General features: G+C 40.5%; 1 long non-coding RNA gene across 1 annotated transcript; it reads right to left on the bottom strand.

The window, feature by feature from the left end:
- Positions 1-7106: 7106 nt before the first annotated feature.
- LOC140186145 (uncharacterized) lies at positions 7107-24107 on the bottom strand. Its single transcript, XR_011882793.1, has 2 exons — positions 24007-24107; positions 7107-7302 (listed from the first exon to the last, which is right to left on the bottom strand). It is a non-coding gene; the product is annotated as an uncharacterized lncRNA (long non-coding RNA).
- Between the last annotated feature and the right edge of the window lie 1753 nt (positions 24108-25860).

Genomic DNA, 25860 nt, shown 5'->3' with positions numbered 1-25860 from the left:
ACATCACAGTATTATATCAGCTAAACAAAGCCATCATTTGTTTTGTCATCCAGATACCCAGAACCAGAGGATCTGTGTTACTTGGATCACTTATTGTGAAAATTTCACAAAAATATAACCTCAGTTTGATCTATGTGAACATAGAACATAGAACATAGAAATCTACAGCACATACAGGCCCTTTGGCCCACAATGTTGTGATGACCACGTAACCTACTCTAGAAACTGCCTAGAATTTCCCTACTGCATAGCCTCTATTTTTCTAAGCTCCATGTACCTATCTAAGAGTCTCTCAAAAGACCCTATTGTATCCACCTCTATCACCAAACCTAGCAGTCATGCACCCACTGCTCTCTGTGTGAAAAACTTATCTCTGACATCCCCCTTGCACCTACTTCCAAGCATCTTAAAACTATGCCCCCTCATGTTAGCCACTTCAGCCCTGGGAAAAAGCCTCTGGTGATCTCAAGACTTTTTGCTTCTCTTCAAAAGTCCTCAATGGTGAAAGCCAGTGAGTAGTTGTGGTCTGCGTTCCAATCTTCTTGTACGTGTGCGGTCATGGGAGGGATGAAGGGATGGAGGGACTCTGAGTATAATGAAGCTTTACAACAGTCCTTTGGCAGGAAAAACAAATTAGCCCTGTTCACAGTAAACCAAGGTGCATTGTGTCAATCATTAAGCTCTTCATTAACTCTATAATCATTCTCCAATTCTTCATTTTTGGTATCGTAAATTGATAGAACACAAACCACTATAGCACAAGTCTGACTCATTGAGCCTATGTGACCTAATTCAAAGTACAATTATTATTAAAAAAAGGAAGACCATAACCACTGCGCTGAGAAAGAGGAGGAAAAAAATCACATACACGTCAGGCAAACACCAGGAGCAAACGACAGCACGCGGAACCAGATTGAGTTCTTAGATCTGCTCCATGGAGCAGCCAGAGTAAGCCTAAGCTTCGATTTCAGTTCATCATACCAGCAGGGCAAAAAATTTCACAAAATTCACAGAGACGACAGCTGCTGGAGCAGTTCATAGAATTATCTAATTATTTCCTATATTCCTGGAAAAGTTTCCTGGAAGTTCATCCAAAATCCCTTTTGAAGAATGATATGAATCTTCTTCCATCACTAAGTACGGTAATACATCCCAAGGTCTAAGCTCTCAGTTTGCAACAAAAGTTCCTTATCTTACCTCATTCGCCTCTTCCCTAATTCTAAATCCTTGGGTATCGATCATATAGTTATTGGAATAGCTTTTCTTAATTTGCTCCATCCTGACCCTTTCTACATGTTTACCAAATCACCTAGAAGCCTTTCTGCTCTCAGGAAAACAATACCAGTTGCTCACATGAAAACTTACAACTTTCTTGCTATCTATAATTTTGGAAATTTTGCTCTTTAGTCCTAGGGATTAAAGTAAATCAAATAGCAGTATATGAACCAAAGAGAACGCTATTATATACCGTATGTGAAACTTACACGAATAACCATTGACTAAAACTGTCACTCCATCCATTTCTTATTCTGACATTTGTTACCACATTGCTTGCGATTGTACTGGAGTGGGTGCAAAGGACATTTACTAGAATATTGATAAAACTGGAAACTTTTAGTTGTGAGCTGAGATTGGATAAGCTGGGCTATTGAAACTATTTTATTTGTAACACAGTAGGCAGAGTGTAAAATCAATTTGTCAGGCATAAAATTATGAGAGGCCCTTATAGAGTAAATTGAAAGGGTATTTTTCTCAGGTGAGAGGTTAAAAGCCAAGGGTCATACTGTATAATTAAAATAATTGCTAGAGAGGAGGATTTGTTTTACCCAAAGACTGTTCGGAGTTTGAAGCACACTTACTAAAATGGTAATTTTGATAGAAACGCTCACCACATTTAAAAAGTTCTTGGACTTGTAGGGCTAAGATTAACTTTAACTGGGTAGGTCTTTGTAATTCAGAGTATCTCCTTCTGTATCAATGATTTTCAGTGATCCTTTAGCCTCCTGAAGCTCAACATGACCTCAACATGATCTCATCTTCTGACCAGGTCCATTACACTTCCTGAAATTCCTGCTCAGAAGTTTCAGTAAATCTGGCATTCAAGTCTGTATCCCAGAGTACATGCAATTTGGTAGTAACAGATCAGATGATACGAAACAAAAGTACTGAAACCAATGAGTACTCTCTTCACATAGGCTTTTGTCTTGCACCTCACACCTCCCCCAAAGACTGCACTGAAAAGCTCCTCCACTCATCTCTTCTGTAGAAGGGAACCTGACCTGAAATATTAACTGGTTTCTCTTTCCACAAATGCTGCAGCTGGTTGAGATCTTCCAAGATTTCTGCTTAGATTTTAGATTCCATCATCTGCAACTTTATTTTCTTTCCAAATCTCTGTTTTCTATGTTCAAACAGTTCTTTATGGATGTTTCTTTGCTCATATCACACTAAGGGCCTCAAAATTGTTTACGAGCCCTGAGTACAATATGTTATAATGCATTCTATTTCTTTCAAGTTCAAATCTGGCAGAAGAATATATTTAGCAGGAATGGGTAAGCAATTTTTATCAATTTTATCCTGAAAATGGAAAACTGAAGGGTGAGATCTTTACAATAATGAAGGGTTTTGCTAGAATGTTTTGCCACTTCTGGGAAAGAATATATTTAGAGACATCAATACATGAAAAGTTATCGAGAAGTCAAATAGGCATCTCAGAGAAAATCATTACTGCAAGGACAAATTAGACAAGTAGTACAGATTTAGGGAGAAATGGAATTAATAGCATGCTGTCAGAAGTAGAAAGGAAAGCGTGGAATGATATAACTGGGTTGAATAGTTTCTATCTGGCAAAGGTTCTATGTAATTAGGGGCCGGATGCAATGAAGTGGCTGGACAACATTAGATTTTAGGAAGAAATAAACTACTTCATTTGCTAAACCTTTGACTGGAATTAATGACATCAGGTTGAAATACTGTAGCAAATATTGTATTTTTAAAATCATACAATTTTCCACTCCCCCCAATTCGTCAAAGATTATTTTGTGAAGTCTCAGAATATAAATGAAAGTTTATTTGTTTGGGAATTTTTTTTCATTCAATAACTTTCATAAACTTCCCTTGCATTTCACCCGAAGAGAATTATAATATCCACATTAATTACTACTGACAACAAATGAGCAAAACACCAAATAAGGAATCAAAAATATTGTTAAGTAATTCAAGACCTTTTTGAAAACAAAGATCATGTTCCCATTACTTAGATACTTTTACAGAATTTTGCATAATTTGACTTTACTTCCTTCCAATCTCAGGAAAGAAATGGAACAGTTTAAATTACATCTGCATTTTCCATGAGTCCATTAGGGAGTCAATATTTCTTGGTAAATTCAACTGAGTTTAATTCTGAGACACTTGTCATTAATCAGTATTTTATGATGGGGGAGTGGATCAATGAGCACTCTGACAACTTTTTTGAAGTTATTGGCTGATGTTTCCTTGAATGTTTGCTTACAAGAAAAATAAGCAGCTTAGAATATTTCATCAAATCAGAACTTAATTTTACTTTAAATTTACAGAAACTTGCATTTAATTTGAGCTGGAGTACTTTATTCTAAGGAATAAATTTACTACTCCCAATTCACCTTTGCCCCGTTCCCTCACACAAGGGACCCAGCCCTCCTCAATCTCTCCTGCTGGACATAATGAATGGAATTTCCCCTCGAGCGGGCTGCCGTCTGTGTGCATATAAGCAATGAATTCTTATCTCACGACCTGAGTCAGAATCCTAATATCGGAAAAGCACAAATGTCTTCCTGAGCCAAGCTTTAGTATTTTTAAATGACAGCTGATTATTACTATTTTGAAATTATCTATATTTTGTCTTTACCAAACCACATTTGCTTTGCATCTGTGAAAATGTGGTCATACAATGCTTCTTCAATCTGTTTTCCTTAAAGAGAGGGGGCAGGGAAGCAAACTCAAATCTCCAGTAAATTGTAGTGCTGGCTCCAGTCAGCTGTGTCATTCATGGCAGTTCTTGTAAATCAGAACTTTAAGTCCAACCCGGCTTTCAGTTTTGTTCTTGCACTCTCACAAATGCCTTCCAGACACATTATAGAATTCTTGTAAAGAAGTATGATACCTCGCCCTACCCTACTTAACACTGTTAAAGATTTACTTCCATGTTTCTTGTTGACTTTCATTGTGCTCTATTTGTTAGGGTTTGTAATTGTTGATTTTATCTTAGTTGGTGGTTACTAAAATTGGAGTGAGGTCACCTTAATCTCACCAGCATAAGAACATAAAAACACAAAAATATGGGAATACGCGTGGGCCACCTGGCCCTTCAAGCCTGTCTCACCCTTCAAGATGAATGTGGCTGGTCTCCCCTAGGACTCAACTCTTCTGTGCTAGATACACAAAACCCTCAATTTCTTTCAAAACTCCAGAGATCTTGCTTCCACCACTTTCAAGGGAAAATCTTCACTGAAAAATCCATTGGAATTCTTTGAAGAAATAACCAACAGGATAGACGAAGGAGAATCAGTGGATATTGTGAACTTGGATTTTCAGAAGGCCTTTGACAAGTTGCCACACATGAGGCTGCTTAATAAGTTAAGAGCACATGGTATTCCAGGAAAGGCACTGGCATGTTTAAAGCAGTAGCTAGTTGGCAGGAGGCAAAGAATGGGAATAAAGAGAGCCTTTTCTGCTTGGCTGTTGGTGACTAGTTGTGCTCCACAGGGGTCTGTGTTGGGACTGCTTCTATTTACGTTACATGTTAATGACTTGGATGATGGAATTGATGGCTTTGCTGCAAAGTTTGCAGATGATACAATGATATTTGGAGGGGTAGGAAGAGTTGAGGAAGTAGTGAGGCTATAGAAGGACTTAGATAGTTTAGGAGAATGGTTAAAGAAATGGCAGATGAAATACAGTGTCAGGAAGTGTATGGTCATGCGCTTCGACAGAAAAAATAAAGGAGTAGACTCTTTTCTCAATGAAGAGAAAATTCAGAAATCAGAGGTGCAAAGAGACTTTGGAGTCCGTGTGCATGACTTCCTGAAGGTTAATTTACAGGTTGAGTTGGTGGCGAGAAAAGTAAATTCAATGTTAGCATTCATTTCAATAGGACTAGAATTGGATGGATATAATGTTGAGGCTTTATAAAGCACTGGTGAGGTCTCACTTGGAGTATTGTGAGCAGTTTAGGACCCCTTATCTAAGAAAGGGTGTGCTGACATTGGAAAGGGTTCAAAAGAGATTCATGAAAATGATTCTGGAATTGAAAGACTTGTCATATGAAGAGTATTTGATGGCTCTGGGCCTGTACCAACTGGAATTCGGAAGAATGAGGGGTGACCTCATTGTAACCTATCAAATATTGAAAGAACTCAATAGAGTGGATGTGGAGAAGATGTTTCTGATGGTGGTGGAGTCTAAGACCAGAGGACACAGCCTCAGAATAGACATGCATCCTTTCAGAATGGAGATAAGGAGGAATTTCTTTAGCCAGAGAGGGGTGAGTCTATGGAATTCGTTGCCTCAGGTGGCTGTGGAGACCAAGTCATTGGATATATTTAAGGCAGAGGTTTATAGATTCTTGATTATTCAGGGCATGTAAGGATATGGGAGAAGTCAGGAGATTGGGGCTGAGATGCAAAATGGATCAGCCATGATGAAATAGTGGAGCAGACTTGATGGGCCAAATGGCCCAGTTCTGCTCCTATATCTTATGATCTTATGGTCTTTCTAGGGTAGAGAATTCCAGAGAAACAAACACAAAATGTGGGAGGAACTCAGCATCTATGAAAATCAATAAACAGTCAATGTTTCGGGGCAAGACCCTTCATCAGGACTGGATAGGAAGGGGAAGGACACCAGAATAAAAAGGTGGGGGGAGGAGAAGGAGGACAAGTTAGAAGGCGATAGGTGAAACCTGGTGGGTGGGAAAGGTAAAAGGCTGGAGAAGGTGGAATTGATTGAAGGGGAGAGTGGACTATGGGAGAAAGGGAAGTAGGAGGCACACCTGGGGGAATTCCAGAGACTTATCACTGTATGCAAGCAGAAACTGCTATGCACTTCACTTTTAAATGTCCACCTCCTTATCTTGTAAGTTTGTGCCCTTATCTAAGACACTACCATTTGAGGAAACATCTCAAAATCTAGCATTCCTCTTAGAGTATTTTATGTTCCAATAAACTCACCTTTTATTCTTCTAAACTCTAAAGAATGCAGATTTAACTTCTTCAGCCCTTTGTCATGAGACAACACTCTAATCTCAGGAAATAGCTTTGTGAACGTTTTTTGGACTGCTCCAAATGTTTGGTCCTTTTTTAAAAATAAACAGACCAAATCTGTGCACAGTGCAGCTGTTGTGGTCTCATCAATACCCTGTCCATTTTTTAAAATTTTGCTTCTCTTTTCATAAACTCTAACCTCCTCATAACAAAGCTAATGAGCCCTTTGCCTTCTGAACTACTTGCTGTGTCTACAAGCTAATGTTTTGAGTTTCATGCTCAAGAACACCTAGATTTCCGTATCCTCTACATCCTTTCAGTCCCTTTCCCTTTAGCCAGTAGCTTGGCTGTTGATTCCTCTTACATTAGTGGATGACCTCATAGTTTCTTACATTAAACTCTATTTGTCAAGTGTTCACCTGCTCAATCAACCTATGTGTATCCTCTTGCAGAGTCCAAATATTTCATTGCAACATTCCCTCCCACTTATTTTCATGACTTTAGCTCAGGCCTTATCCACACAGCTCTGACGAATTTCTCACATTTACCTATTGGCCAGGTGCTGACTGCTGAAGGTCAAGTGAGGGATGGGAGCATGAGCCACCCGAGGGCCAAATCATTGGTCCCTGATATTGAGGTAAGTTGCAGAGAATGGTGCTTGAGTGATCCTTAGAAGCAGACAAAAAATTCTAGTAGGAAATAAATGTTTAAGATATTATCTTCTCGGCCAATATTTCTTTCCCATCAAAAAATCACACAGCTTGATCTGACATTTAGGCCCCAGTGTAGCCATTGGAGCAAAGCAGAGTGTTGAGGTCATCACTACATCTAACTGTGATAGTCAGCAATCTGTCCCAACACATAGCGTCAATGGCATTATTAAATTTAATAAGTTCATAGACTCTGTCCTTTTGTGTGCACTTTGCATCTCTGTATGTCTACCAAACCACTCCTGGAAGTCCCGAAACAAGTTCGACGAGTTCCCAAGTGAGAACCCACCATCCTTGAATAACGTGTTTTGAGTGCAGCTGTAGATCATGGGCTCCGAAAGGACACCAGCCACCTTGAAAAGAAGAAAAAAAGTCATGACAACAGAGGATTAAACTGTCTTGCGGATGAACTCAAAGAAGTTGCCCAGGTCCGTGAAAACCTTTAGCTCCATTTTTAACTGAGTGTTAAAATCATCACTACATTTCACTGTGATAGAACAGCAATCTGTCCTGACGCACAGTATCAAAGGCATTATTAATACAAAATAGTTCATAGGCTCTATCTTTTTGTGTGCACTTCGCATTTCTGTAGAATTAGAAGTAGTATGCTATAGCACATAATTCGGATTTCAGTGTCACTGAGCATAATTTATCCCTAGCATAATTGGTCTCAACATTCCTTCCAACAAATTATCATGCACTCAATTGCAGATTGTGTTTCCAGATTATTCTAAGAAAAACATATTGATACAGAAAAACATTTCCAACTAAGAACTCTTCCAGTTTGACCATGTTAGAAATAGGGGGGAAATGGTAGAGTCACTATTACCACCAGACAGCAAATTGTTGACTGAAAGGTAGAAATTACCTCACCTAGCAGTGCCACATAAAAGAAAGAAGTTGTGAGAGATAAAAGATTGTTAGGATACAGGATATTCAATAACTCAAAGAATGAGAAGTGATAGATATTTGAGAAATAAACTTCAAACAGGACACGAGGACGGAACTAAACAAAGAGCTATTTTAGAAAGCTAATAACAAAGTAATGGGCTGCACAATTTTGTTATAGATTCCATCATTTTATGGTCCATTGCTTTTAGCATGGCAGCACGCCAGAAAAGGGGGGCCAGGCTGAGCAATATCTACTATACCAGCAGGACCTGGAAACAAAGTAAAGAATAAGAAAGGATTTCCAAAGTGTTTTACAATACTCAAGTGTAATTATGTTTTAAGAAATGTGGCAGCTATATTGTGTTCAACAAATTCCCCTAAACAGCAAAGTGAAAATGATTAAGAAATCTGTTCCATGTAATATTGATTAAACGATGAGTATTGATCAGCATTCGATGTTCTCCTTTAAAATAATGCCTTTACGTTTTCCACGATAGGTGAGAAAGTGGAGAGGTACTGATTTAGCATTTCACCTGAAAGTTGGCAGATTGAATAGTGCAGTATGCTCCAGTTCTACAGTGGAATATCACTGCAGGATTTTGTGCTCAAGTTTCTAGATACCGGAAGCAACAGACTTCCGGGCATCTGCCAAGAAATAAGCAGTCAAGAATTGATGGCTTTGTGACGAAGCTCGCGGATGATTCGAAGATAGGTGGAGGGGTAGGCAGTGCTCAGGAAGCAAGTGATTGCAGCAGGACTTAGACAATTTGAAAGAATGGGCAAAAACGTGGCAGATGGAATACAGTGTTGGGAAAAGTATGATAATGCATTTTGGTAAAAGGAACAATAGTGCAGACTATTATCTAAATGGGGACAAGGTTCAAACACCACAGGTGCAGAGTCCTCATGCAAGATTTGCAGAAGGTTAACTTACAGGTTGAGTCTGTGGTACAGTGCTGCCAGGATAATCAAGGACACGACCCACCCAGCCAATGCACTTTTTGTCCCTCTTCCCTCTGGGAGAAGGCTCAGGAGCTTGAAGACTCGTATGGCCAGATTTGGGAACAGCTTCTTTCCAACTGTGATAAGACTGCTGAACGGATCCTGACCCGGATCTGGGCCGTACCCTCCAAATATCCGGACCTGCCTCTCGGTTTTTTTGCACTACCTTACTTTCCCTTTTCTATTTTCTATTTATGATTTATAATTTAAATTTTTTACATTTACTATCGATTTGTACTCCAGGGAACACAAAGAGAAGAATCAAGTGTCACTGTGATGATTGTATGCTCTAGTATCAATTGTTTGGCGACAATAAAGTATAAAGTAAAGTAAAGAAGGCAAATACAATATTGGCATTTATTTCAAGGGGAAAAGAATATAAAAGCAAGGATATAACACCGTGCCTTTATACGGCACTCATCAGACCGCACTTGGAATACTGTCAGCAGTTTTGGGCCCCCTGTCTCAGAAAGGATGTGTTGTCATTGGAGAGAGTTCAGAGGAGGGTCACAAGGATGTTTCTGGGAATGAAGGGGTTAACATATGAGGAGGGTTTGGCAGCTTTGTGCCTGTTCTCACTGGAATTTAGAAATGTGGGGGATCTCATTGAAACCTACCAGATATTGAAAGGACCAGACAGGATGGATGTGGAGAGGATGTTTCCTATGCTGGGAGGTATCCAGAACTAAAGGGCACAGCTTCAAAATTGAGGGGTGACCTTTTAGAACAGAGGTAAGGAAGAAATTTTTTAGCCAGAGGGTAGTGAATCTGTGGAATGCTCTGCCACAAACTTTGGTGGAGGCCAAGTCCGAGGGTATATTTAAGGCAGAAGTTGATCATGTCTTGATCAGTCAGGACATCAAAGGATATGGTGAGAAGGCAGGTATTTGGGGTTGAGTGGGATTCAGGATCAGCCATGATGGAATGGCAGAGCAGAGTCAGTGTGCTGAATGGCCAATTCTGCTCCTATGTTATATGGTCCAAGAATTTGATGTACCAGGTGAACAGTATACATAAGCTATTGCCTTTCTGCATACTACATATTGTCTTCAGTCTGACAGTTAATTAATGGTCCTATGACTTATTTCTTAGCAGTTCATATCGTAAATATGTAACATCTGATGGAAGTCATACAAATCATCATATTCTACCACTCACTGAATAATAGGATGCTGCTGCTTGATGAACTGACCTCAGCTTCACAGTTGTTGGTGAAAGCTCTCTGAATTTTCTTTATTCCTCTCCTGGATGATGTCTCTACTGTCATACATCTAGATTTTGTCTCCGAGGCAGATACTGGACTCTTTTTATCTGAGGATGTTCAGACACATAAATCTGTGGCCCATCTCCCCTAACCGCTGATTATTAAAGAACTCCCATCACCCAGGACATGCCCTCTTCTCATTGTTACCATCAGGAAGGTGGTACAGAAGCCTGAAGACACACAGTCAGAATTCAGGAACAGCTTTTTCCCCTCTACCATCCAATTACTAAATGGACATTGAATCTATGAATGTGACTTCACTTCTTTTTTTTTCATTATTTCTGCTTTTGCACTATTTTTAATTTAACTATTTAATATATATATATATACTTCCTGCAATTAATTTACTTATTTTTTTCTATGCTATCGTGGATTGCATTGAAGTGCTGCTGCTACATTAACAAATTTCACGCCAATGATAATAAACCTGATTCTGATTCTGATTCTATGATTCAATGTTTGTAACGTCGCACTATGCTGCTTTTAAGAAATGTGCAGATAAAAGTTTCACAACTGATTACACCTGTGAAAATAAACCAGGTTATTTCTTACCTGGATTTTTTTTCCCTTTACCAATTTCCATATTTCTGCGGGTGTAACACACAGCACTCTCCTTAGTTTCTCGGCACTGAGCTCCAGTTTCTAGGCATTAATCTGTAGCAGGAGCTTGGAGTCTCAATATGAATATACAGTAGATAAGTGCTCTTTGCAAACAAACTAGTAGCTCTTAATATAAATTGCATTTTAATGTATTTTGATGACATTGCCCGAAGCATTTTTAAAATTCTGTCAGTGTTTTAAAGTTATTTCTAAGATTTTTTTAATGTGCTTTAATTTAACAATACATTAACTGTCAGACCTGCCCAATTGTGCACAGGTAGTAGAACAGTCTCACTCATTTCTAATATTCTGTGAAGTTTGCATCTTCTTCCTGTGACTGCATGGAATTCCCCCAGTGCTCCAGTTTGCTCCCACTTCACAAAGATATACCGTTTGTTAGGTTAATTGGTTATTATAAACTATCCATAGTGTAGACGGGTAGTAGGAGAATCAGGAAGGCATTATTGGGATGTGAAAGAGAAGAGATTACAGGGAAATAAATGGAATGGCAAAAATGAGTTTCTATACAATTGGTGGTCAGAATGTCCTTCTTCAATGGCAAAAGAAAATAGCTTGTACTTGAATCTGAATGTAGTGGTACCTAGTAAGTTTACCTTGAGGGAATGCAAAGGCCTGTCACACCTCTGCTTTATGTCAAATTCTGCAGCAATTTGTGTCAGGTCAGCAAATAATGCAGACTAGATGCTGATGAGACCTTGCTGGTCAGTTTGAGGGCATAGAAAGCCAGTGAGATTAGTGCTCTGCATGTGAAGAGTTTGTGTGGATAGGTTTAACTGCAATAGTGAATCCAGGCTGTGGGTTCCAGTCTCAAAAAGACAGAAGCATTATTTCCAGCCTTTTCTTCATAACGACATGAGGATTAAAAGTAACTAAGAGAAAAACTGGATTGAATTGGCTAGAAACACAACAGAGTAAACAAAGTTTAAGAGGGAATTTATTGGCAATGTTCTGTGCCAATACACTCAATTTGTCCTGGAAAATTCCAGTTATTAATCATCACTCACTCACAGAACAAGCACAACTAAGGTCAAGCAAAAGTACATCGATGCTTACACAGCAATTTTTTTTGGTTTACTTATGTTCTAATGAAGAGTGCTATACCATCTGCAGAGCAAGCCGTTAATATGGATACAACATGGAAATCCAGTCTCTGGTCACACAACAAAACATGAAATAAAAATTATCTAATGTGCACTGATGCAACAGATCATTAACAAGATGGTAGGAAATAATTTATCTGGCCAAATTTATCTTTCTATACAACCAATAGTTTTCTAGATAAGTGGAAGCAACTGAGCACTAAGTATGAAGTATGATACTAATAGAGGCCATTCAGTCTTTGGTTCCACACCGAACTTACAAGAATACAATCTCATGAGTTCTATTCCCTCTTCTTACTTCCCCTCTTATTGCCCTGAAACTTATTCTCTCTTTTGGATCTTTGCGTAAAATCTCAAGCAGCATAATAACCTACTGGCATAACTTTGGGATACAGCAGTGGAAAGACAAATAGTCACAGGAGAAAATTGGGTCAGATAGCACCCAAAGTCAAGATCAAAACAAGGTCACTGAGCTATGAGTGAGCTGCACTAACTGCTGAACCACCGTTCCCCCGCCCCCCCCCCCCCCCCAAGTTCTATAGAATAGGATAGAGGGTGTCAAAACCATTGGAAAATGAATGAGGATAAATTTATGAAGAGTAAGATTGTTTGCCACTTAAGGGGATTTTAGTGAGCAAAACGCAATTCTCAGGAAGTAAGTGGGATTAAACTTGACCTGAAAGAATATTTTGGGTGATATTAAGAGCAACAATAACACTGTATAAGTAGGAGGCAATAACTATTTGTAGACAACAACTTCAATTCTTAATTTCTTTAAGGGTTAGTTTTAATAATATTATCTCCACCAGGTGAGAGGAATTTGAACAGATTGCTCCTGAATTTAATACTGTCCTTTCATTTACCGATGCTAGAGCACTCAGCCCTGTAAATATTCCTCAATTTCTCCTGCTGAAGAGAAAGAAAAGGAAGCAAGCATTCCACAACCATAGAAATTATGAATCGGGGCCCAAAGCTGCAAATTCATCAAAGGATCACATATGATAAGTAATCCAGACCATTGCAAGTAGTACTTTTAAAAAACATAAACCAGCATTGCTTGAATGGTTGCCAAGTGTTTTTAAAACAGATAACTGGTCAGTTATGAGTCAAGGGAATAATTACGTACCAAATGCTAGATGTTTCTTTAAATACACAGCTTGCAATTCAAAATTAGCCTAACAACTAATCTAAAAAAGCAAATATCTAAGTGAAGGTTTTGCACTGTATATTGCACATACCCTTTCTGAAACTAGCTGTAATAATTATAGACATTCAGTCACCTGTTGAACACCAATGAACTCCAGGAATTCCTCAAATATATCACAGATGACTAGGTAAGGGTCACCCAAAGAACTTCCACCCTGCTCTCAAATTTACTTGGTCAATTTCCAACACCTCCCTTCCCTTTCTCAATCGCTCTGTCTCCATCTTTGGAGACAGTCTATCCACCAATACCTTTTATAAAGCCATTCATTTCCGCAGTTACCCGGACTATACCTCTTCCCACCCTGTCACTTGTAAAAATGCCACCCCCTTCACCTTCACTCAGTTCCTCTGTCTCTGCTGCATCTGCTCTCAAGGTGAGGTTTTTCATTCCAGAACTCATGAGACATCCTTCTTCTTCAAAGAAATAGGCTTTCCTTCCTCCACCATCAACGCTTCCCTCACCCACATCTCTTCCATTTTGTGCATGTCTGCCCCCACCCCAGCTTCCTACCGCAATCTCAGGGTGAGGGATCACCTACCACCACATTAGCCTCTGTGTCCAGCACATAATTTTCTGTAACTTCCGCCATCTCCCACAGCATTGCACCACAAAACACATCTTTCCATCCCCCCAATTTTCAGCTTTCTTCAGGGATCAATCCCTACGCGACTCCATTGTCTACTCATTCCTCCCCCACTCCACTAATGTCCCTCACAAGTGCCACACCTCCCCCTACACCTCCTCCCTCACTACCACTCAGGGCCCCAAGCAGTCCTTTCAGGTGAGGCGAAACTTCACTTGTGTGTCTGTTGAGGTCATCTACTGTATCCGGTGCTTCCGGTGTGGTCTCCTGTGTATTGTTGAGACCTGGCGTAGACTGGGAGACTGCCTCACCAAGTACCTATGCTCTGTACTCCAGAAAAAGTGGGTTATCCTGGTAGCCACCCATTTTAATTCGACTCCCCATTCCCATTCCAACATGTAAGTCCATGACCTCCTCTACTGCCACAATGAGCGCACACCGAAACTGGAGGAGCAACACCTTGTATTCCATCTGGGTAGGCTACAACCTGGTGGCATGGACACCAATTTCTTGAACTTCTGGTAATTGCAACACCCCTCTCTCCCCTTCACCATTCCCTATTCCTATTACTCTCGCTTACCTTTTTCCTTATTGCCCATCACCTCCCTCTGGTGCTGCTCCTCCTTCCCTTTCTTTCATGGTCTTCTGCCCCCTCCTATCAGATTTCCCTCTCCCCCACCCTTATCTCTTCCACCAGTCAACTTCCCAGCTCTTTACTTCATCCCACCTCCCCTTCCCCTGGCTTCACCTATCACCTCCCACCTTGTACTTCTTCCTCCCTTCCCCCCACCCTCTTACTCTGACTTTTCATCTTTTTTTTCCAGTCCTGACGGAGGGTCTTGGCCTGAAACATCGACTGTTTATTCCTTTCCAGAGATGCTGCCTGACCTGCTGAGTTCCTCCAGCATTTTGTGCGTGTTGCCTGCAGATCTACAGATTTTCTTGTGTTTGTCACTCAAAGAATAATTAATTTTGTATTAAATATTGAACAATTCAAGTACTTTCAACTTCAACCTCCCAGCACAATGCTGATGATATAAATTGTAAGTTCAGCTGTATACCAGAGGAAGGGTCCATCCATTTACTTCAGTAGAATTCTACGTCCATTTGCCCTCAAGTCAAAAAGCATTTCCAGAGATCCAGGGGTCTGACTTTCATAATCCCTGAAACTGGATACAGGGATCACAATCAGAAGGGAGTGGATTATCAGCAGTGACACTTGGGGCTTGAGCTGACTGTGGGAGCCAAGTGTGATTAAGGGGCAGGGGTACGAGCTGGTCCTTAGGTGAAGGGTGTCTGTTTCATTTAACTAGAAATACAGCAGGGAACAGACCCTTGCTGCCCTACAAGCCACACTGCTCAGGAATCCACCTATTTAACACGAGCCTAATCACAGGATATTTTACAATGATGTGGTAGTGTAGTGGCTAGCACCACATTATTGCGGCTCAGGGTGTCAGAGATTGGAATTTAATTCTGACAGCATCTGTAGGCAGTCCTGGTGGGGTTTCTCCGGGTGCTCTGGTTTCCTCCCATGCTCTAAGAACGTACAAGTTCGTGGGTTGATTAGTCATTGTAAATTGTCCTCTGATTAGGCTAGGGTTACATTGGGGGTTGCTGGACAGCCTGGTTTGAAGGGCCAGAAGGGCCTATTCCACACTGTATCTCAATAAATAATAAGTAACATAAACCGGAGTACCTGGAGAACGTGCAAACTCCTTACAGACAACATCGGAATTAAACTCTGAACTCTGGAATGCCCCCAGCTGTAATGGCCTCGCACTGACCATTACGCTACCTTATGTAGAAGGAAGGGAGAGTGCGGAGACTTACTTTCACAGGGGTTCCCAATCTTTTTTATGCCATGGACCAATGCCAATAAGCACTGGGTACATGAAACCTAGGTTGGGAAACCCTGCTTTAGAAGGACTCCAGTCTAGGGATATGGTATGAAGGGGTAATTCTCCCTACAACACCACAAAAAAAGCACTACATAAGGAATAATGTAACTTAATGCATTTTTCTCTTGCCCAGTTGGGGTCCAGAGTGATCAACAACCTAGAAATTGTTTTTCCCAGAAAATGCACTTTCAATCATGGAAATAGAAATCACTACCTACCAATATGATTTAGTTTTTAAATACTTCGATTGCACCTTTTATGGGGAGATAGTTATGACTATCATGTGTTTACAAATGAAGCTGTCATGGGAAATTGGGGAATTGAGATATTAGCTCTGAAAGGGCTAAGTGGCCCCTGTATTGCTTTGATTTTGAGGTGTTGGAAGATGGATGGAAGGAGAGGAAGGATAGGATCTTTTTTCAGGGAACTGGGGCAGCTTGGCTGTTGCAGCTAAGGGTCAGAAATCAGGCCTGAGGTTGTGCATGCAATATGATTAAAACCTCATTGACCTCTCTTGTACTGGCGAGGTAAGTGTAATCATGGTCAATGTCACATGCCATCATGGACTCTATAAGCCCTTTTCACTGCTTACTTCTCCATCTACCTGAGATATTTTTCGGTCAGAGCTCATTCTTCCCATCCATCAGTTCAACTCACCATCACAGACTTAGCCTCAGAAGCCTCTTGCCCAAATGCATATTCAGTCAGTCATTCACAAGAACATAACCTAAACACAGACTCACACACTTCCCTGTCTCTTGCAACTTAAGATAGTGCATATTTGAATAAGCTGCTTCTAAAATGCATGACCACAACCATGTGGAGCAGAGGTTGCTCACAATCATTGGATTAGCATCTGATGAGGCCACAGGCAGCAGCGAGGCTGAAGTGATGGAACATCATGGGATCCTCATTCTTTACACTTCCCCTTCCATCCCATTTCCCTTTTATTTTACAACTCCACCAATTTACAAGCTGCAGTTGGTGTAAGCATTTTCCCTCCTTATCTCATTACAATTCTACTCATATGCTTTCCCCTTCAATAGAACTAGAATGACAACCCAGTCCAGACAGTGGTGGGGAACAGGAAGACGATGAAGGAACATTGTTGCTCAACATCATTCATGTAGTTCCACCTCAGATATTGAAAATGATTACAAGTCAGAGGCTGAACCTACACATAGTGAGATGGGGTCCCAGTGGCCCGTAAATCCCTTGGCATAATGGGTAATAACGAGGAGTACGGATTTTAGTTAACTCTCAGAGAGCCATTGAGAGAGACAGCTCAGAATCAGTCTTTGTGCCCTTCAAATCCATACTGACTATTGTACTCCTTTGTATTAATCCTAATTTAATCCAGTTTATTACCCCCATATTCTCATCAGCTCCTCCAGATTGTGCAGTGACCTACACACCATGGATAATTCAGACTGGCCCACCAACCCCTCAGCTCTTTGGGATGTTGAAGGAAACCAGAGCACCTGGAAGAAGCCCACCCAGTCACAAGTAGATTCTCCACTCAGACAGTACCAGAGATCAGGTTTGAATTCTGGTGCTAGAACAGATTGGCAGTTGCTCTGCTAGCGGCATCATTGTGACATCCATTTGGTAGAAGGAATTAGAAACCAGGAAGGGTACTTTTACCCAAAGGGTCAAGAGAATCTGAATATCACTGCCTCAATGGTGGTTAAAGGAGAGACTCTCATTACAGTGAAAAGAGCCACAACCATCAGGGGTACTGCCCATGGGCTAGGAAGTCACCTGAACAGAACCACTTTGGCCTAGAGTGGATATTGAATGGAAGGAGGAGAAGATAGCGGCGCGACGCAGTGCACGCAGCCTCTCCGGTGAAATGATATTGTGTTTGTTAAATAGGGGCCATGCACAATCCTGATTTGATGGAAACAGAGGAACATCTGGAGAAACTTCTGAAATGCCCGGTTTGCTGTTGCTGCTACTGTGCGATCGAGAATCTCCAGAGGGAAGGCCCCAAAATCCTCGGCATTGCCTGTTGCTGGGGGCTGGGGTTGGGGTCGAAGCGCTCGGCACAGATGGTGCTCGGTGTTGGAGGCTTGAAGTTTTTGGACGGACTAAGAGTCGGATTGTGGTCAGGTGCTTCCAGTATGCTGCATCGGCAAGTTTGCAGCGCTGGAAGCTCATGGCAGGGAGAGTTTTCTTCCTTCTACCATCTGCGTGAGATGTTGGGACTTTTGAGAGACTTTGAAACTTTTTTTACCATGCCCATGGTCTGTTCTTCTATCAAATTACAGTATTGCTTGCACTGTTGTAACTATATGTTATAATTATGTGGTTTTTGTCAGTTTTTCAGTCTTGGTCTGTCTTGTGTTTCTGTGATATCACACTGGAGGAACATTGTATCATTTCTTAATGCATGCATTACTAAATGACAATAAAAGAGGACTGCATGTCCTCATAACCTAAAAAAAAATAGTAGTCAGAAGAGCCTTTTCCAAGTCAGAAATGTTTGATTTTTAACCATAAAGGCTGATTTATACTTGTGCGTCAACTAGACGCCATAACCTACACAAGTGGCCTATGTGTGTTGTGAACATTTATGCTTGTGCGTTGGTGTGTCTGCGTCACTCTGCAATTTGGGCACGTCGCGCATGCGCACACACACCTGCCCGCACAAGGCATCATGGTCATTGTAGTCATTCCAGGGGTAAACAAGTTTAAAGCGAGCATCTTTTTTCGTAAAAGCGAAATGTGTCCTCCATAATTTCGGAGGTCTGTAAAGCTTTACGGAAAGCATTGCAGCCAGAGTTCCTTCCCTGCCCTTCAGTCGCCCAATGGGAAGCTATTGCAGCGTCGGAGGAAATGCGATGCTATCAAGTGGACCAATCACAGTTGTTCGGTCTGCGTTGCCGCGACGTGTAGTTACATTTTGGGGAGGGGTGCGTCAGACTATGGTGTAGGGATCTGCGTAGGCTCTGTGTAGGGTTCGCAGCGACACAGTACTTACAACGTCGAGTTGATGCAGAAGTATAAATCAGCCTTAAGGTGTTAGTACTATCACCAACTCTAGCACAGAAGAATCTAATGCATCAAAATCTATCACCAAGATTGATTCAACAAATTGCAATGGAATTCCTCTCCTGCTCTGAAAATGCAATTGTTGTTAAACCAAGTAGCAGGTATGAGTAACAAAGTGGACGACAGATGCCTCATGCACTCTTCTCAATGGGAGATATGTTCTTGAACTCCATGACCAGATATAGTTTCCTACCGAGGGTAATGTGGTTACATTACTGGAAACATAGCAGCTGGGAAGGTTACATATTGTTAATTAATTAAATATATCTGGAACAAAATGTCAGTGTTTGTAATGGTGACCATGAAACCATAATATTGCCACAAAATATATTTCCTTTAATAATTTTACTTAAGGGATTGTATGGGCTAATTCTTTTTCACTCTTTTTATTAATTTTAGAATATATAAACACAACTTAGCAATGATACAGATAATAGGAGATAAATTGTTACACTTACAAACAGTAAACGTAAAGTCCAATATTGAAGTTTGACAAAGCTCCCAATCATATAAAACTAACAACGGATAATACAAATCAAAAAAAAACATGAAAAAAAAACAAAACCAAAAAAAAAATCCCAACCCAAAAGAAAGACAAAATTAATCAACTAAACTAAAAGACTTGGGCAAATCTAAAAACTTAAAAATGAAAAAGAAGAAAACCTTAGTGCCGACGACTCCATTCCCCTCCAACAACAATACAGAGAAATAAAATAAGTTTGGAAATAAAGATATCACATTAAGTGAAAATGCTGAATGAATGGCCTCCAAGTTTTTTCAAACTTGATGGAAGGGTCATAAACTGCACTTCTAATTTTCTCTAAATTCAAATACAGCATAGTTTGTGAAAACCAATGAAATACCTTAGGAGGGTTAATCTCTTTCCAATTCAACAAAATAGACCTTCTAGCCACTAAAGTAAGAAATGCAATCATTCTTCGTGATGAAGAGGTCAAATTATTTAAATCTATCATTGGTAGTCCAAAACTAGCAGTAATTGGATGCGGTTGTAAGTCTATATTTAAAACCGTTGAAATAATATCAAAAATATCTTTCCAATATTTCTGCAACAGGGGACATGACCAAAACATGTGGGTTAGAGAAGCTATCTCGAAATGACATCTGTCACATATTGGATTAATATAAGAGTAATAGCGAGATAGTTTATCTTTGGACATATGAGTCCTGTGTACTACTTTGAACTGTATTAACCTATGCTTAACACACACAGAGGATGAATTCACTAACTGAAGAATTTTTTCCCATTTTTCAGTCGGTATATTAATCTCAAGTTCTCTTTCCCAGTCAGCTTTAATTTTATTAGAAGCATCAGGACATAAATTCAAAATTATATCATATATGATTGCTACAACACTTTTCTGAGAGAGATTTAAATCTAAAATTTTTTCCAAAATATCCGTTGGATATGGATGTGGGAAATTAGGGGAAACAGTAATTAAAAAGTTCCTAATCTGTAAATATCTAAAAAAGTGAGATCTGGGTAAGTTATATTTATTAGAAAGTTGATCAAAAGACATAAAACAATTATCCATAAATAAATCGCGAAAAGATATTATACCTTTAATTTTCCAATCAGAGTAAGCTTGATCCATCGTGGAAGGTTGAAAAAGAAAGTTTGACAAGATAGGGCTTGAAACCATATACGTAAAGTATGCTTAACTATTGGGTTATTCATTTGTTTATATAATTTAAAAGAAGTAAAAGGAAGTGAAGTTCCTAAAACCGAACCCAAGGAAAGCCCTTGTAATGAATTAGATTCAAGATTTACCCAATGAGGATTTAAAGATACGTCCAGATCTCGTAACCAAAATTTTAAATATCGAATATTAATTGCCCAATAATAGAATCTAAAATTCGGGAGGGCAAGCCTCCCCTCCTTTTTAGACTTCTGTAAATACCTTTTACCTAACCTAGGATTTTTATTCTGCCAAATATATGAGGAAATTTTTGAATCTACATTATCAAAAAAAGATTTTGGGATGAAAATTGGAACTGATTGGAATATATACAAAAATTTAGGCAAAATGATCATCTTAATAGCATTAATCCGACCAATCAAAGACAAAGAGATTGGCGACCATTTGGTAAATAACAGTTTAATCTGATCAATTAAAGGTAAAAAATTAGCTTTAAATAAATCTGGGCTGATTCTTAGCCAAAAATCTTTGCCTGCCTTCTGAAATGGACTGGCATGCCACTCAGGTTAAGGATGATTAAAATGGGCAATAGGTGCATGCTTTGCTGCATGCCCTACCCACCCTCCATCCAATTCCATACCTTACCCAGCCATCTGTCCATGATACTACAGGTCAGGAGGAAAGCTGATATTAATTCACCCTTTGCATTGTATGAAATTTAATATTAAGCACTACTCATATAAATTGCTTTAAGCATTGGCAACATCAACGAACAGCTTCAGGACTGTAGCTCCCTCCTGCTTTAAGAAGACCACTGTCATACCAGTACCCAATAAAAACAGGATAACATGCTTTAATGACTGCAACCTATGGCTCTAACATCTACCATCGTGAAATGCTTTGAGAGCCTGCTCATGGCTTGCATCAACTCCATCCTTCCAGACAACTTTAACTCATTGCAATTTGCTTACCACTGAAACAAGTCTGCTGTGGATGCCATCTCCCTGGCCCTAAACTTACCTCTGGAGCATCTGGACAGTAAAGACACCTATGCCAGACTATTGTTTATGGACTATGTTCTCTCTTCAATGCTATTATTTCAAGCAAACTCATCACTTAGCTCTGGACCCTGGGAGTTCATGCCTCCCTCTGTAACTGTATTCTTGACTTTCTGACCAACTGACCACAATTGTTAAGAATATGCAACAACACCTCCGCCACAGTTATTCTAAACACTGTTGCTCCACATAGATGTGTACTCAATTCTCTACTCTGCTACCTGTATGCTTATGTCTGTGTGGCTAAGTTCTGCTCTAACTCAATCTATAGTTTTCAGATGGCATATCTGTAGCAGGCCACATCTCAGATAACAATGAGTCAGAGAACAGGAAGGAGAAAGAGAGCTTAGAATATGACAACAACCTTTCCCTCAACGTCAACAAAACAAAAGAGCTGGTTATTGACTTCAAGAAGGGGGTGATGCACATGGTCCTGTCTATATTAATGCTGTTGAGATTGACAGCATTGACAGTTTCAAGTTCCTAGGTCACCAATAGCCTGTCCTGGTCCAAACACATTAATGTCATGGCTAAGAAATCTCCCCTTCCACTCTTAACAATTTTTATCAGTGCACCATGGAAAGCATCCTGTCTGGATGCATAGCATCTTCGTATGGCAACTGCTCTGCATGTGATCGCAATAAAACTGCAGAGAGAAGATGGCGGCGCAACGCAGTGTGCGCAGCTCTCCGGTGAAATGATATTGTATTTGTAAGTAGGATGCTGTGCACATTCTGATTTGATGGAGACAGACGTGAGAAGGCACAGAGGAACATTTGGAGATATTTCTGAAATGCCCGGTTTCCTGCCGCTGCTACTGTGCGATCGAGAATCTCCAGAGGGAAGGCCCCAAAATCCCCTGCTTTGCCTGCTGCTGACGACCAAGGCTGGGGTTGAAGCGTTTGGCAGAGATGGTGCTCGGTACTCGGTGTCAGGGGGCTGATCGGAGCTCGAAGTTTTCAGACGATTCAGAGTCGGACTGTGGTCGGGCATGGCAGGGAGAGTTTTTTTCCTTCTCCTGTCTGCGTGAGATGTGGGGCTTTCGAGAGACTTTGAACTTTTTTACTGTGACCATGGCCTGTTCTTCAAGTTATGGTATTGTTGCACTGTTGTAACTATATGTTATAATTTTGTGGTTTTCGTTAGTTTTTCAGTCTTGGTCTGTCCTGTGTTTCTGTGATATCACACCGGAGGAATATTGTATCATTTCTTAATACATGCATTACTAAATGACAATAAAAGAGGACTGCGTGTCCTCATAATCTAATCTAAAAAAAAATCTAAAACCACCTCAGCACATCGCAGGGATCAGCTTACCCTTTGCATGGGTAACACATACAAAGTGCTGGAGGAACTCAGCAGGTCTGGCAGCATCTATGGAGGGGAATAAGCAGATGACATTGCAGGCAGAGACCCTTCATAAAGACACAAGGAGTCTTCCATGGAATCTGTCTATACTTCTTTTCGCCTCAGTAAAGCAGCCAACATAATCAAAGACCCCACCCACCCCAGACATTATCTTTTCTCACCATTCCCATTGGGCTTACTACCCGGCTCAAGGACAGCTTCCATCCCATTGTTATCAGATGCTTGAACTGACCTCTTGTGCAATAAGGTGGACTCTTGGCCTCACAATTTACCTCGGTATAATCTTGCACTTTATCATTTACCTGCATTGCACTGTTTTGGTAGCTTGTACACCTCATTTTGCTACTGTTATTGTTTACCTTACTCAAGCTCAATGCGCTATTTACTGATTTGATCTGAAAAACAATATGCAGAATAAGGTTTTCACAGTATCTTGGCATGGGTGACAATGTTTCAGGTCTGAGTGATCCTGTCTTCCAATTCCTCCTCCCTCTCTGACCCTGGTCTACTGATCTGAGGTTCCTGTATTGCCACAGTGAAGTATAACACAAGCACCTCATTTTCTCTCTGTGCCTGGGCTTAATAACATCAGGTAACTTGACCCCTCTTTTATAACAGTCCTCCATCAATTATATTTGATCAGTTCTTCTCCCCCCTTCTTTTTTTCTCTCTCTGGAAGTGAAGGTCACGCCCAGCCCAACTTGTTGGGTTTATCTTCCTGTACTGCATTTCACAGCTTCCTCTTTCCTTTGTCTAGTTTCTTTTCTCCATATCTCACCCTCTAACTGCTCGTGTTTACTCATTGACCAGATGGCCTTGTTTAGCATTTATCTCCATGGTCACCCCAAATTTGCTCTATTAGAGACACCCGCCTCTTCCACTCTCCCTACTGCTTTACAAGATTCTTTTGTCTTCCCAACATTAACTGTGTTTCTCTTCCCACAGTCGTGACCTGAGCTGCTGAGTATTTCTAGCAGTTTCTGTTTTAGTTTTGGCTTCAGCCACGTAGATGGGAGGAATGGATGTGGTGGCAGCCATATCAGCCTGAGGGAGCCAGCTGTCAGCCAGACAGGGTGTCACCCTAAGCAGCAGAAACTGTTCAACGAAGCAAGCTTCATTGCCTTTCTGATAGGAGGGTGATCGTGAGAGGTAAAGAGGACAACCAATTCATCTCATAAATTAGCATGTCAACTTTGCTAACCAGAGACTCAAGAGCACACCAAAGATTCTATTTTGTACCTCCACAATTTTTTAAAGTAACTTTTCCTCTCAAAATGGCAGCTGAATAATTATAATCATATTGGTTCTTCCATAAAGATTCAAAAATAGAAAATCAGTCTGTCTACTTACACTTTTCTCCTGATCTCTTTAAATGGGAACTTCAGCTCATAAAAGGCCACGTGTCAGCCAACTGCAATAGACCTCCATAGCTTCCGTTGCGAATTTCAAATACTGAAAGGAAATTATACGCAATATTGTGCTAAATAGATTGTGCTATAATGTGTATATGTGTAACACTATGCTAAATATATTCCGTTCACTTTGGCAAATGCGTAAGGTATATGCAACAATTCAATTCACACTTTGCCTGGGACTGCTGGATTTTAAGAAAGCTTACTACCCAATAAAGATGCTGAATCCTTTGTGATTCTATGTTGTTTATATAGCGACATACTCAAAATAGCTTCCAAGCATGGCTTCTTGCTAAGGTTATCAAAATCCAGAAATAAAGTCCAGGTTCTGAATAGGACCACAAGAAGCACCACTGTATAATTGAAAACTTGAAAGCAGAATGGCTTCAGTGATACAATATGTCTCCAACAACTGAAAACTTTGTGTGATATAATATTACATAAGTCAAAGGCAAAAAATATAATTCAAGTTTGCCAGTTTAACTATTTCAGAAATTTGACCATTAAAGTGTAAAGCCAATGCTCCAAGCCATTTAGAAAAAAAATATTAAAACATTCCTTCAAAAAGCCACATTCACATTTTAACTGCCAATCCAAAAATCAGAGAGCTAGCTGCATTTCCTCCCTCAACACCATCATAAGCTGAACCCCAAATACCTCAGTGGCTATGTCGAGGCTGGTCCTTGGTGTTCAAGGCTAGACTGGTCCCTTGTGCCCAAGGTAGTTACTGCTGCAAAATCTAGAGTAAGGCCTGGTGTAAAGCACAGGCCTTACTCTGGGTTTGACGTCAGATGGAATCCTAAGAACTTGACTTAATACGGCCAAGGCTGTAGGAACCTCTGCCTAGCACTGGCTTGGGCTCTGAGCACTTGGATCTGGCACTGCAGAGTCCTGAAGATCTAAGCCCAACCCCAAATGGGCCCTGAAATTTCAGAAGGGAAAGGTGAGCTCTTATCTTGTGTCTTCAGACACAGCTGTTCACCTTCACTTGATGAAGGACTTCTGGGTAATCTGGGAATGATATCCCTAGGTCCTTGTTTTAAGGAATGGAAAATATACTGTGACGTGGAGCACGGCTCTGTAGGCCTTTTCTTCCCTCCTGGTTTTTCAGTCCCTTCTTGCCCTTTCCAGCTATGCTCTAATACCCTGTTTCTGAACCCATGCACACCCTGACCCCCTGTCCCCAGATCTCCTTGCACAAATATCCATGCCAGTTCCCAATTCTCAGTGCACACATAACAATGCCACATGAGTGCCCAACCTCAACCACACAACTAACCATGCGAATCCTAAACACACCAGCCACTGGTTTCAATGCATATCCACATCTGTCTCCAGCTCCAGCTATGCACCTAACCAGTAATCCCTCAACAGGAAAGGATCAACAAATGTAGTTGTTAAGGACATGGAAAGAAAATGGTCTGATCAGGAGGAGAAATGTCATACATGTGTACAAGAGAGATTTCAAGCTATCACTAATCATTATTCTGGACTCTGTGTGCTTTTGAATCTCTTGAGTTTGTGTCTCACCACATGAAACTGGAGGATCGTTTCCCTTGAGAGCAAGTCATGGAGTTGGATTGATGTGTGCTTGAATGAGTATCTCGGTATCTAAAAGGGGAAAAAAAACACCTTTTTTCTTTTAGTACAATGTGGACTTTGGAATGAGTTTGGACATCTATAGTCACTCATGAGGTCGCCCAGACAGGTCTCCTGATGTCAGCAGAGTGTTCCTTTAAATAGAGAAGGGGAAAAAAAAACAATTATCATGTGCTCGTAGTTGGACTGAAAC

This window comes from Mobula birostris, chromosome 2 (genome assembly GCF_030028105.1).
Source record: "Mobula birostris isolate sMobBir1 chromosome 2, sMobBir1.hap1, whole genome shotgun sequence".
Taxonomy (NCBI): domain Eukaryota; kingdom Metazoa; phylum Chordata; class Chondrichthyes; order Myliobatiformes; family Myliobatidae; genus Mobula; species Mobula birostris.
The sequence above is the reverse complement of the archived record's forward strand: the minus strand, read 5'-3'. Positions and strand labels throughout refer to the sequence as shown.